A 12,019-nucleotide genomic window follows, 5' to 3' on the forward strand; every position below is an offset into this window, starting at 1 on the left:
TTTCCTTCCCAGTTATATCCAATGTTAAATATATTGGGCAAGGTGGAGGAGACAGACAGCTGCAACATTGACATTTACAACTGCAGCTTTATTAATTCTGTGAAGAGTTGCTTGTTAAAATTCTCTTAGTAGTGGAAAGGAAAGATGATCATTTTTTTTCTTCAGTGATCTTTCCCCTTTTAGATGCTTAACTCCTCCATGTCACAGCAGAAGAGTTTAAATGCCATTCTTAAATCTAAAATCTTAAATCCAAGATCTCTTCCTAGGTCAGGCTGCTGAGGCTTCAGATCTGCCACAGCTTCAGTCATTTCCATTAATAATTAATAAATTAATATTTTGGATGACAGATTTATCAAAAACTCCTCTTTGTTGGAGAATCCTTAATGTTGTAAAAAGGTGGGTTTAAAACTCAAAGCTTGATAAATCAAAGTGTGGCTTCAAATAATGAGATGCAAATCATGAAATGGAGAGAGAGGGGTTGAGTATCAATTTTCATGAGAGCTTCTGGAAGTTTGAATTTTTATAGGTTAAAAATAAATTCCTGTTGTAACAAAAGAGGTGAGGAGTGGCACTGAAATTCATACAAAAGTGCTTAAAAATGTGCTAAAAATGTCGAGTTAATCCTTCCAATTCTACTCAGCACTGGGAGGGTTTAATTGGAGTTTTTGGCCCAGTTTTTAACACGAGTTTCAAAAAGTGTGGAATTGCTGGGCACAGTACAAAACAAAGAATGGGAATGGTGCAGGGTGTAGAAATCATGATTCCAGAACAAGGGGAGAGTGGGAATAGCAAAGAATTGTGTTTCTTTCATCAAAAGAACACAACAGTGTAAAAAAACTTTTACTCAAGTGCATGGCACAGGGAGAAAATGAACATTTCCTCATTTTCTGTGAGTGGGGGACAACATTTCAACCCAGCAATGCAGATGCAGGAATTTTGTCTTTAAAAATTGCTAAAAAAATGGGATTTTGCTGAAGTAGGCTGTTGTTTCTCCATCATTGTGAACTTCTGTGGGTAGGGCAGAGGATTCTTCCAACACTCTGTGGCAGTGATGTAAAATTGTGTCAGAATTATCCAATTCAGAACCAACTTGATTTTGGAGTGGGATTTCAGTTTTCTCTGTGCAGATGTGGCTCATTTTGCCATGGGTGCAAATCTGGAGCTGTGGATTTTTTACTTCATATAAATGTGAATAACTACTGACTTTAGTTTCATTCCACATATTTTATTCCTTTTATTAATTTCTGTTTCCCAGCAGTTTTGGGTGTCTGTGTCTGTAACTTCCCATATAAGTAATTCTTCCACATTTTTCTGCTTTTCCAGCCAAAAGAATTTTTTGCTGCATAATGCCCTAACCCTTGATAAAACCTCACTTTTCATTTTAAATAAAACACCACCTTAGAAATGTTGGCAAAGCTGAATGAGGAAGTTTCTTTCCTAAACCTCTATTTTCCTTTTGCTTTACAGCTGAGTGATGCACAAAAAAAAAATAGGTGAAGGAGGACCCAGAGATCTGCCAGGTGGTTCAGAAATTAATTTCTGATTTCAGTTATTACTCCATGAGTATTGATTCCCCTTTGTCCTGTCCCTCCATCCCCTGGGAATTTTCTCTCTCCATGTTTTTTTTGTTGGATCTTTCAGCCCTGCAGGGCCACACTGAGCTCACCCCAAAGCTTCTTCTCTCCAGGCTGAACAATCCCAATTTTTTCAGTTTTTTCCTAAACCCAAAAAATGGTTTATAGTGATACAGAGTTAGAGTTTGAGGTGCTTTTAGTCAGTATTTGGAAGCAATTCCTGGGTTTGGTGAGGTAATGAAAGAATCAAAGACTTTTTTTTTTTTTATGCTTTTTGGGATATCCAGATTCCATCCTCTACAATGTGCAGATGCCATTGAATATAAAAGTGTCAAGATGCCAAAATCCAAAATAAATTTACCTTCCAACCCAAACCTGTGGTTCTGTGGTGATCCATGCACCACCTCCCAGGATAAGAAGTATTTTATTTTATTTTATATGTATATTTTATTGTACAATATTTTATTGTTTCTGGGTGTATTTTAACCTCTCAGAAGTGAGAACTTGCAGCTTTTCTTGCTTGTGATGAATTTGAATTAACAACATTACCTGGGGACTTTTAGGTTTTTTGTTTTGGTTGGGTTTTTTTTTGCCTACCCTGACAAAGGAAATCCCTTTTTAGGACTTTGAGTATCAGCTATATTTTGTGTGAGTGTGTGGTTAAAATCCAAATTATGATGGCTGTTTTTACAGAGGATGCTGTGGCCAGCAAAAAGCAACTTCCTTATTTTGAAATCCATTCTTAATCACCCATGAAATGAACTATTGGGAGCCTGCCCTCCAGCTGGCACAGCCCAATTGCAGAGAGGTTTTTAAAATATTCAACAACATATTTGGAGACAGAACTTTCCTGTTCTTGCTTCAGATGATTTTGAGCCTTGGCTCCCACGTGAGAAGAGCTTTAATAGTGAATTTAGAAACTTTGTGGTTCCTCTTGGCACTGGGAGGAGTGAAACTGGTGCTGGATGAGGCATTTTTGGGGTTTTAATCGTCAAATCTGTGAATGCAGAGCCAGCTGAGCTCAGTTATTGTGTTCATTGCCTTTTGAATTCCAGGAGAAAAAGCAAGAAATTTTTCTGGATTGTTATCTCTTAGCATGATCTGTGATTTGAAATCAGGGGAAAAAAACTGCAGGATCATCTTTTTTCTTCACAAGGGAATTGTGTTTAGGGATGTTGGGTATAAAGTTGACTTTTGTGTTTTAAAGGAAAAATGATATTGTTGCAGACAAATTAATGTGTTCTCTTAGAGAACAGCAGCTTTTCTGAATCTCTCTTTCCTTTGAAAAATTATGTATATGTTAAACACCCCATCAGGTCTAATAACACCTTTAAAATATTAAAAATACATTAGACTTCTTTTATTTATTAAAAACATTTTAAATTATTTTTAAAAATTATTCTAAACTTTACTTGCCAATTTCAAATTTTAGCTACAACTTTAGAGATCAGCTGCCATTTCCTAAGAGTTTTATTTTTAAAACAGCTCTTGCTGAAACACTTTGATACAAAAAAACTCATTTTCCCTCAAAGTTTGCATTAAACTTTTCCTTAATCTCTTACATTATAATTTATATTTATATTAATTGATATTAATTATTATTTATGTTACAAATTTTTCAACATTCCACCTCTTTTATTAGAGAAGGATTAAAAACCTTCTGTTTTGTCTGTGGGAGTTTTTTTATTAAATTCTGGATTTATTGACATTGATGTTTTGATGGCTTTTGCACAGCAAAATGTTAATAATTTCCCCCCCCCCCCCCCCCCCCAAAGATTTCATGTATCACCATTCTTAATGGAAAAAAAATCCAGGCAAGTGAAATAATTGTCCTTTACCTGCCAATTTATGAAGCCACAATTGGGAAAAATTAGGAAGATTTGATTGAGTGCCAAGTAATGTGTCCAGCAACCACCTTAATGATGATGTTTGTACCATAGACATCCCAAAAAAATCAGAATATCCACCAGCATTTAGAATTTTTAAGACCTTCTGTGTGTATTTTTCAATTAAATGGTGAGAGATGAGAATGTGGAAAATGAGGCTCAGGTGCTTTTGACCAGGGGAAACTGAGGTAATGGAGAAATTTGTCTGAAATTTTAATTAATTGTCTTTCACATTAAATGTATTTTTCTCAGAAAGAGGGTTAAAGTCACAGAGCACAAGAAATGTCAGTGTGCAAAGTGCTGCCTCTTGTTCTAGTGTAGGAAACCTGTTGTGTGTGCCTTCAGAAAGAGGAGAATAATTAAAATTATTTCTCAGTTAGCATTGGATTAAGAAAACTGGGAATTTGCTGCATCCTTGTGTTTACATAAATCACCAGAACTTAAATAGTGAGCACAATGGATGTTGCAGGCAGAAAATGAAAGAAATTAAAGCAAATCATGGGAAAAAGTTAAAGGTTTTAGAGGCTTCTCTTATGTATAAATTACTTCTGTGATTTTAAGTATTGAAGTTTTTAATAATAAGATAAAGGAAAAATATTATTTTAAATAAGTAAAATAATTGTTATAACTAACTTCTTAGGTCTTTCACAGTTCCTTAACAAGGAATTAATTTTTTTTTTTTGGTGAAATGCTTTAATTTTTCCCACTTTTCAAGGCTCTGGGAAGGATCCTGGGAGGGCACCTCACACAATTCTTAATTGTGCTCATTTTAATTTCCATGATAAATCCAGTGTCTTTTGTTCTGCATTAACCCTGTTGGAGAGGCTGTTTGGGAATAATTTCATCATTTCTCTGGTCCAACATAGCAACTGTTTAACACCCTCTGTGATTTAAGCCAGGAAATGAAGTGATGTCTTTGTAAATTGTGGAGACATTTTCATAAGGAAATGTAATTACCCTGACTAGAAACTGGCCAGAATATCACATTCAAACTGCTGTGTGTGCAGAAAGTTCTCAGTTGGGTTTTTTTATCTGGGAGGGAGCTGAGGAATATTGTGTAAATTCACCTTCACAATGGATTAATTTGGAGATCCTCATGTTTGTGGTGCCTCACACTGTGAATTAGTGAATCCAGTGCTGATTTAAGAGATTTGCCATTTTGCTGAAATGTTTCTTGTTCTGCTGCATGGGATTCTGTTGAGGTTTTCCTCTGAAAGCCACCAAATTTGAGCATTCTTGAAACATCTGAGAATCATGGAATGGGAGGGATATTTAAAAATCATCCATGGCAGGGACACCTGCCACTGTCCCATTGCTCCAACCCCAGTGTCCAACCTGGAACTGAACATTCCAGGGATCCAGGGGCAGCCACAGCAAATCTGGGTGATGCCTTGGGTTTCAGCTTTTCTATTTTTCAGAATCTCTGCTGCTTCAGTAACTCTGAAACTCCATGTGAGGTGTTAGTGATTTCTCTTCACAGGGTGGTTGGCCAGAACAATCCCTTTGCAGCTGGAGAATCAAGGACACCCAAAAAGCAGAAACAGCAGTGAGGGAAAAGGGGCAAACCAGGGGCTGAGACTGCACAGCCTGGGGCTGTGGGTGGATAATTGACCCCAATGTGTGAATGAACCAAAACTGATAAAAGTGTAAAACTCATGACCAGGATCCATCTTGGGATTGATTTGGGTGCAGCCCCAGCCAAGGTGAATCCTTTCAATAAATTCCTATTTTATCCCTTTTGCTCTGTCCAGGTATCATGGGCACCCTGTGCCAGGGCCTGCCCACCCTCCCTGGGACAGTTCCTAATTCTCAAAATCCCATCCAGCCCTGCTCTCTGGCAGTGGGAGCCATTCCCTGTGCCCTGTCCCTCCATCCCTTGGGAATTGTCTCTCTCCATGTTTCCTGCAGCTCCTTCAGGCCCTGCAAGGCCACACTGAGCTCAGCCAAAGCTTCTCCTGTGCAGGTGAACAATCCCAGCTGTGCCAGCCTTTCCTGCCAGCAGAGCTGCTCCATCCTCTGCTCATCCTGCTGCCTCCTCTGGGCTCTGCAGCAGCTCCAGGGCTGGGGCAGCTCTGCAGGTGGGGTCACACCTGGGGGGGCTCAGGGACACAATCCCTCCTCTCTTTGGGGTTCAGGGCTGGGGCAGCTCCAGTTCTCATCACCAGCACCCCAAATCCTTCTCCCAGCTGCTCCATCTGCTCATCCCAGCCTGGACTCTCCCACAGTTGCCCCATCCCATGGTCAGGACCTTGCACTTGGTTTTGTTGAACCTTTTGAGGTTCACAGGTCCCAGTCCTGAGCCTGTGTCACTGACTGGGATGAAATTGGGATGAAATCAGTGCTCAGAGTGGCATCAGCACAGCCTGCAGTGCTCTGGGTGTTCCCAATCCTCCCTCTGTGCTTCACCTCAGGCAGGCAGGGCTGGATCTGCCTTTGATCAATATGTTTTTAATTTTTATTCTAGCCCAGAGATTCTGCTCTTGCCATGTTATGATAAATACATTTCACTGCATTCTGGTAAATCATCTATTTCTTAAATCTTGGCACTGGAGTTCTGTTTCTTAGTGAAATCTTTTCATTCCCATTTGTCCCATGTTCACTTTTGGCTTCAGGTAGCTTTTTCAATGAATTGAAAAAATTACTTACTAGCTGGGAAAAAATGAAATAAATTGTTCAAAACAGGACAAGTTTTTGCTTTCCAAATTAAAAATTGAAACAAACTCCTAAACTCTGCTCACTTCTCCCTTGGAAACGCCCTCCTTTACTGTGACTTTATGGTCTTGATGATATTCACAGAGAAGCTGATTTACTGAATAAAGAAGTTCTTTAAGTTTGCAGTTTTGGAACATGACCAGTGTCTCTGAACCCAGGTTTCAGATTTTACTGGCATTTTGTTGGCAAACTAATTTTTTGGAATCTTTTCTTATTTGGGTATGTTTCCTGACACCTCTGCCTGTATGGTGCTGTGTTTTAAAATTCTCTTTTTCTTTCTCTTTTTCAAGAGGAAAAACCTATAAACATACACAAAGGACTAATTATAAAATATCATGTATAAAAATAGAGGGACAAGAAAATTACCAGCTGAAAAATGCAGTGAGCAGGGAAAAAAAAAAAAAAAAAAAAAAGAGGATTTCATGGTAGAGTTCTGTGCAGCAGGCCCTGATTCTCAAGCAATTCTACCATTCCCATAAAGCCATAATACCATAATTTAAATCAAGCACAAGCACATGGGTGGTAAAAAAAAAAAAAAAGAGGTGATTTAGCTTTCCCTTCTCACCCCTGGCATCTTTTGCTGTTGCTTCCCCTTTGCCAACAGCAGCTTTCATTTATGGAGAGATTTGAAGCAGCTGAAAAACAGCTCAGGTGGCTTTGCCCTCCCTCCATCCTGCATTTTTTTTTTTACTAAAACTGAATTATTATTGCCCTGCTCTAGGATTTCCCCACCCAGCCCAAGGATCTGTGAGCTCCTAACCCACGTCATTCCTTCAGGAGAATGTTCCTTGCTGGAAATGTCCTGTCTAGTTCAGGACAATCTTCTTTTTGTAGCATTTCTCAAGGTAACAAGGAACCAGCTGTGCAAGGTTGCAGTGCTTTTTTAGCTTTCCCCCATGGCTGGGATATTGTAATCCCTTTAATGCTTTTTCTCACTGGGGCAGGATTTTGGTGTATCCAAGGAGTTCAAGGAGAATTTGACACTAAATGGTCCTTTCTGTGCTAACTTTGCTGTGGGGAAACCCACCAGAAAGTGAAAGGAGGGATGAATTTTTGCATTAGAACAGAAGAGTGCATTCATGTCACGAGGTATTCTGGTAAATGTTTTTTTTTTTTTTTTTTTTCTTGCTGGATTTAGGCAGAGTTTTAAGTGAGATTTCTGTCATTTCAATCAGCCTGAGTTGGATTAACAGCTGAGGGGTTCTCCTTGTCTCACCTGGTGGGGGGGTCAATCTTTTGGGAGCACCTGGTCGTGTGTAAAATGCCTCATGGAATAAAATTTTCCTCATGGAAAGTGGGAGATGGAGAAATGTAAATATTTAGGCTTGTAAGAGAGTGTGCAAATGGCTTTAGGATCCTGCCTGGGAGATGGGATTCCACTGTGCTCAATCACTGATTTTATAGTTACTTTTACAGTTTTATGTAACATATATAGTTATAATGGCTAATTTCTGCCTGATTTCAACCAAAACCTAAATGTCTGCTGGAAGCACCAGGGATGCCAAATTCCTGTACATTTTTCTGGAGTCCCTCAGAATCCCTGAAGGTCTCCAGCCCAAACTCCTTCTTTTAAGCAGGGTCAACAATTAATTCAAGCAGCTTATTCAAGGCTTTTCCCAGTCACATCTGGAAAAAGTCCACATCCTTTCCCAGTGTTTTGTTATCCCCACATTTCTGTGTTCTCACAAAATGGATGAGTTGTTGTGTCTTTTCCTCCTGTGCTCCCTCCTTCCCTTCAGCTCTTATTAAAGAGATAATAAACAGGATAAAGGTTATTAAAGATATTAAGACAATAAATAGGATGAGTTTTGGACACATCCCTGAGGATGTGCAGATTTTACCCAGTTTTCAAAGCCAGAATCCAGACACTTTCTGCTCCATGGCTTGACTTGGATGCAGGGATGCTTGGAGATGTTTTCCCTCTTCATCTGGGATGTCATTGACCATGAGAATCCTCAAGAGATTTATGAGATTAATTCTTGAACTCTGTGTAAAGTCCTGGAAGACTTTGTTGGTGAATAATTCCTTGAGTAGCTCAGCCTGAGGTGTATCCACTCTGCTTTAACCTCAGACAGCTGAGAACTCACATTTTCCTTTTTTTTAATTCTTTTTAATCACATTCCAGTAGAAATTCTTGTTGCCATTTTTCTTCCAAATCTCTACTAAAATTGAGCTTTCCATTCTCTGGACCACATTTCTGCATCCATCCTTTGGATTTTTTGGATATTCCTCCTTACTTCCATCTTTCTGACACATTCTTTTTAATCTTGAATTCCCTTTTTAGCCAAAGCAGACTCTGTTCATGTCCTTATTTCCCTCAGGGTTGTGACAGGGTTATTTGGGGAGGGGGAGTTTGTAATGACCAGATTTTTTGAGCTCCTTTGCCTTGCAGAGATGTCACCCCTAAGATCCCATTTTTACATAAAAATCAGAATTCCATTTCCCCCAAACACCTGATCATTATAACATCAAGGCCACCACAAAACTGTTCCATAGACTGAAGAAAAAGTCTCCTCTCCCAAGTAAATTAGTGAAAGACTATTTTAGATATGGTGAACTGAGTTGTTTTCAGTGTAAAATAAAAAAGTGTTGGGAGGGAGGAAAAGCAGTCTAAAGTTTTATTTTGAGGTGTTTTTTTTTTCTAATAATTTCTAGTAATAAAGTTTCTCTTTATACCATTTAAAGTTAAGGCTCTTTTGCCTTCCTCCTAATCCCATCTCACAGCAGAAAAATTTCAAGTTAACAAACCAAAACCACAACACCATCCTCAAGACTTGCCCACATTTCCTGATTTGGTGGCTTTTGCCCCCAGAATCTGCTGCTTTGGGGTCAAAAACAATGAACATTTATTTTAGATTTGATAGAAACATGGAATGGTTATCAAAGATTGTCCAATTCCACCTCCCACTGTCCCAGGCTGCTCCAGCCTGGCCTTGGGCACTGCCAGGGATCCAGGGACAGCCACAGCTGCTCTGGGAATTCTTTCCAGAATTCTTTTCTCATCATTGGGAAGGATTTTTGGTTTTTTTTCCCCAATACCTAATCCAAACCTACTGTCATTCATGGTGTCTTCTCCTCTAACTGTGGCCCACCAAAATAAATAATTCTGGAATTCTTTGGTTTTACTAAAATTGGAAGGTTTTGGGGTTTTTTTTGTTGTTGTTTTGGGGTTTTTGGGGTTTTTTTGTGTGTGTGTGTTGCTTTTACAATCCTCTCAATACAACCTATTTGAGAGTGAGATTTCCAGGCAGGGAACTTGAAGGGAAGGGACAAATGTGGCCATAATTCTTGTGCCCAGCTATTTGAACATCTGGAATGCACTGCTGGCTGTGGTAATGCCTCTGCAATACTGTAACACAGCAGGATGCTTTAATGAGAGTTTCAACCTTAAACCCACAACATCAATGAAATTTATAGTTGTTAACATTATTCAAACATAGTTTTGGGGGTTTCAGTTCCCATTTTATGTTCATGGAGGATGAAAAGTCGTTGTGTTGGCAGGGCAGAGTCCTCCTTGCACTTGGAATTTCTGTAAAATAATTAAATGTTGTTTATTGCTCTTGACAGAACTCTTAGTATGCACTGCAGGGTGGAGAGGAGGATGTTTGTATAAAAAACTGTGCTAAAATCTCTCTCTCACTATTTCAGCTGTTTTCATATCCTTCAATGCCAAAAGTGCCTTGCTCATATTTTGGAAAATACCACAAAAATGTTCCAAAAAAGAGAAAAATTTACATAAAGTTCCAGTGTCATCTTCTGTGATCATATAGATGCCATCTGATACTCTTCCTGATGGGTACATTTATCTTCAGACCTTTCATGTTTCCATAATCTTGTATCTCATTGTGGTCTTTGGAAATTAATACACAGAGCAAGATGGTTAAAGAGCACAAAAAAAAAAAAAAAGAAGAAGAGAAGAATGGAGAATTTCTTGAAGGAAAACATTTCAGGGGGGGAAATGTGGTGAGCACTGTGATTAAGGCACTCTGCAGAAAACTGAAATTAAATCTGCAAATGATTAAGTTGAAAGAAAAGAAGGGAAGTCAAGATGTAAAAAAGTGCACGTACAGTTAATCTTTCTGGTAAGGAAAATCCAAATTGTTGCTCCCAGAAAAGAAACAAAACCCCACCAAACTAACAAGCACACACCATGTACAGAGCTCTGAAGTTGGGGAGATTTTTATTATCATTGGCTTCATGTTAATTCCAGCAGTAAAATCAATCTGTGTGTCTCTTGCTCTATCAGCCTGGGAATTAACAACTTGCCCACGTTTTGTCCTTTAAAGAATTTCTTTGTGACCCTTACAAGTCCAACCTCAGCCTTTCCATGTAATAAGTTGTTACCTGCTGCCAAGTCTCCAAGAGTTGCATCATCTCTTCTCCTAATTGTATCTCTTTGGTGTAGAAGCCTGTGTTTTGCATTCCTAATTAGTTTTTTTTTCCCCTGTTCTGTTTATTTTCCTCCCCTCATGGCAGCACATGATTTTTTTTTTTGTTATTTAGAAACAGATACGTGAATGGGAAGCAGCAGACAACAAAGTCTGTAATCTCTTCCTAGCTCTGTGTCCCAAGTTTAAATTAGATTTTGATGTTGCAGAAGCATGGACTTGGTGTTGTAGTCAGGCTGCTCCCAGAAAACAGGGATGAAACCTCCTGAGCTTTGGGGGATTCTCCCCCTGAGGAGCTGGAGTGTGTCCAGGGAAGGGAAAGGGATGGAAAAAAAATCCTGGGAGGAGCAGCTGGACTGGGGAAGGGGCTGAGCCTGGAGAAAAGGAGGCTCAGGGGGGACCTTGTGGCTCTGCACAGCTCCCTGACAGGAGGGGCAGGGAAAGGAGCAGAGGAAATGGCCTCAAATTGCAGCAGGGCAGGCTCAGGGTGGAGATTGGGAAAGAAAATTCCCCTGGCAGAGTGGTCAGGATTGGGATGAGCTGCCCAGGGAGGTTTGCAGTCACTGTCTGGGGCAGTGCTCAGCACAGGCTGGATGTGGCCCTTGGGGACAGGGCTGGGGTGATGCTGGTGGCACTGGGGTGGCTCTGGGGGATCCTCAGGGCCCTTCCACCTTGATAATTCTGGGGTTTAGTGTCAAAAGGTCAAATTTACTGGCCTTTGATGATATCTCCGTGACTGGGGAATCATGTGAGGAGCCTGCAGCTCCTGCTGGTTTGTGTGTCCCTGGAACTGGATGATCTGGAAGGTCCTTTCCAACCCAAACCATTCCAGGACTCTGTGATTTGTAATTAGCAAAGGCATTTGTGATCCAGACTTTGCTTGGGCTTTCCAATAACCTCATCATCATGAAAGTACAATCACAGAATCACAGTGTCACAAAATCTGAGAACTACAGAATCTCAGAACCACAGATTCACAGAATCACAGAATCTCAGAATTGCAGAACCACAGAATCTCAGTGTCACAAAATTGCAGAACCACAGAATCTCAGAATCAAAGAATCACAGAACTACAGAACCTCAGAATTTCAGAATCAAAGAATCTCAGAATCAGAGAACCACAGATTCATAGAATCACAGATTCACAGAATCTGAGAATTGCAGAACCACAGAATCTCAGAATCAAGGAATCTCACAATCACAGAACCACAGAATCTCAGAACCACAGATTCACAGAATCATAGTATAACAGAATCTCAGAATCACAGAACCACAGAATCTCAGATTCATACAATTTCAGAATCACAGAATCTGAGATTCACAGAATCACAAAGTTGGAAAAGACCTTTAAGACTGAGTCCAACCCATGCCCTGACACCTCAACCAGACCATGGCACCAAGTGCCACATCCAGTGTTTTTTTACACATCCAGGGATGGTGACTCCACCACCCCCCCAGG

The 12,019-nt window shown here is 39.9% G+C and overlaps 1 protein-coding gene across 1 annotated transcript in view; it reads left to right on the plus strand.

The window, feature by feature from the left end:
• Positions 1-12,019, plus strand: part of HLCS (holocarboxylase synthetase) — a 112,212-nt gene that overhangs the window by 83,527 nt on the left and 16,666 nt on the right. The window lies entirely within an intron of this gene.

This window comes from Erithacus rubecula (genome assembly GCF_903797595.1).
Source record: "Erithacus rubecula genome assembly, chromosome: 1".
Classification (NCBI taxonomy): domain Eukaryota; kingdom Metazoa; phylum Chordata; class Aves; order Passeriformes; family Muscicapidae; genus Erithacus; species Erithacus rubecula.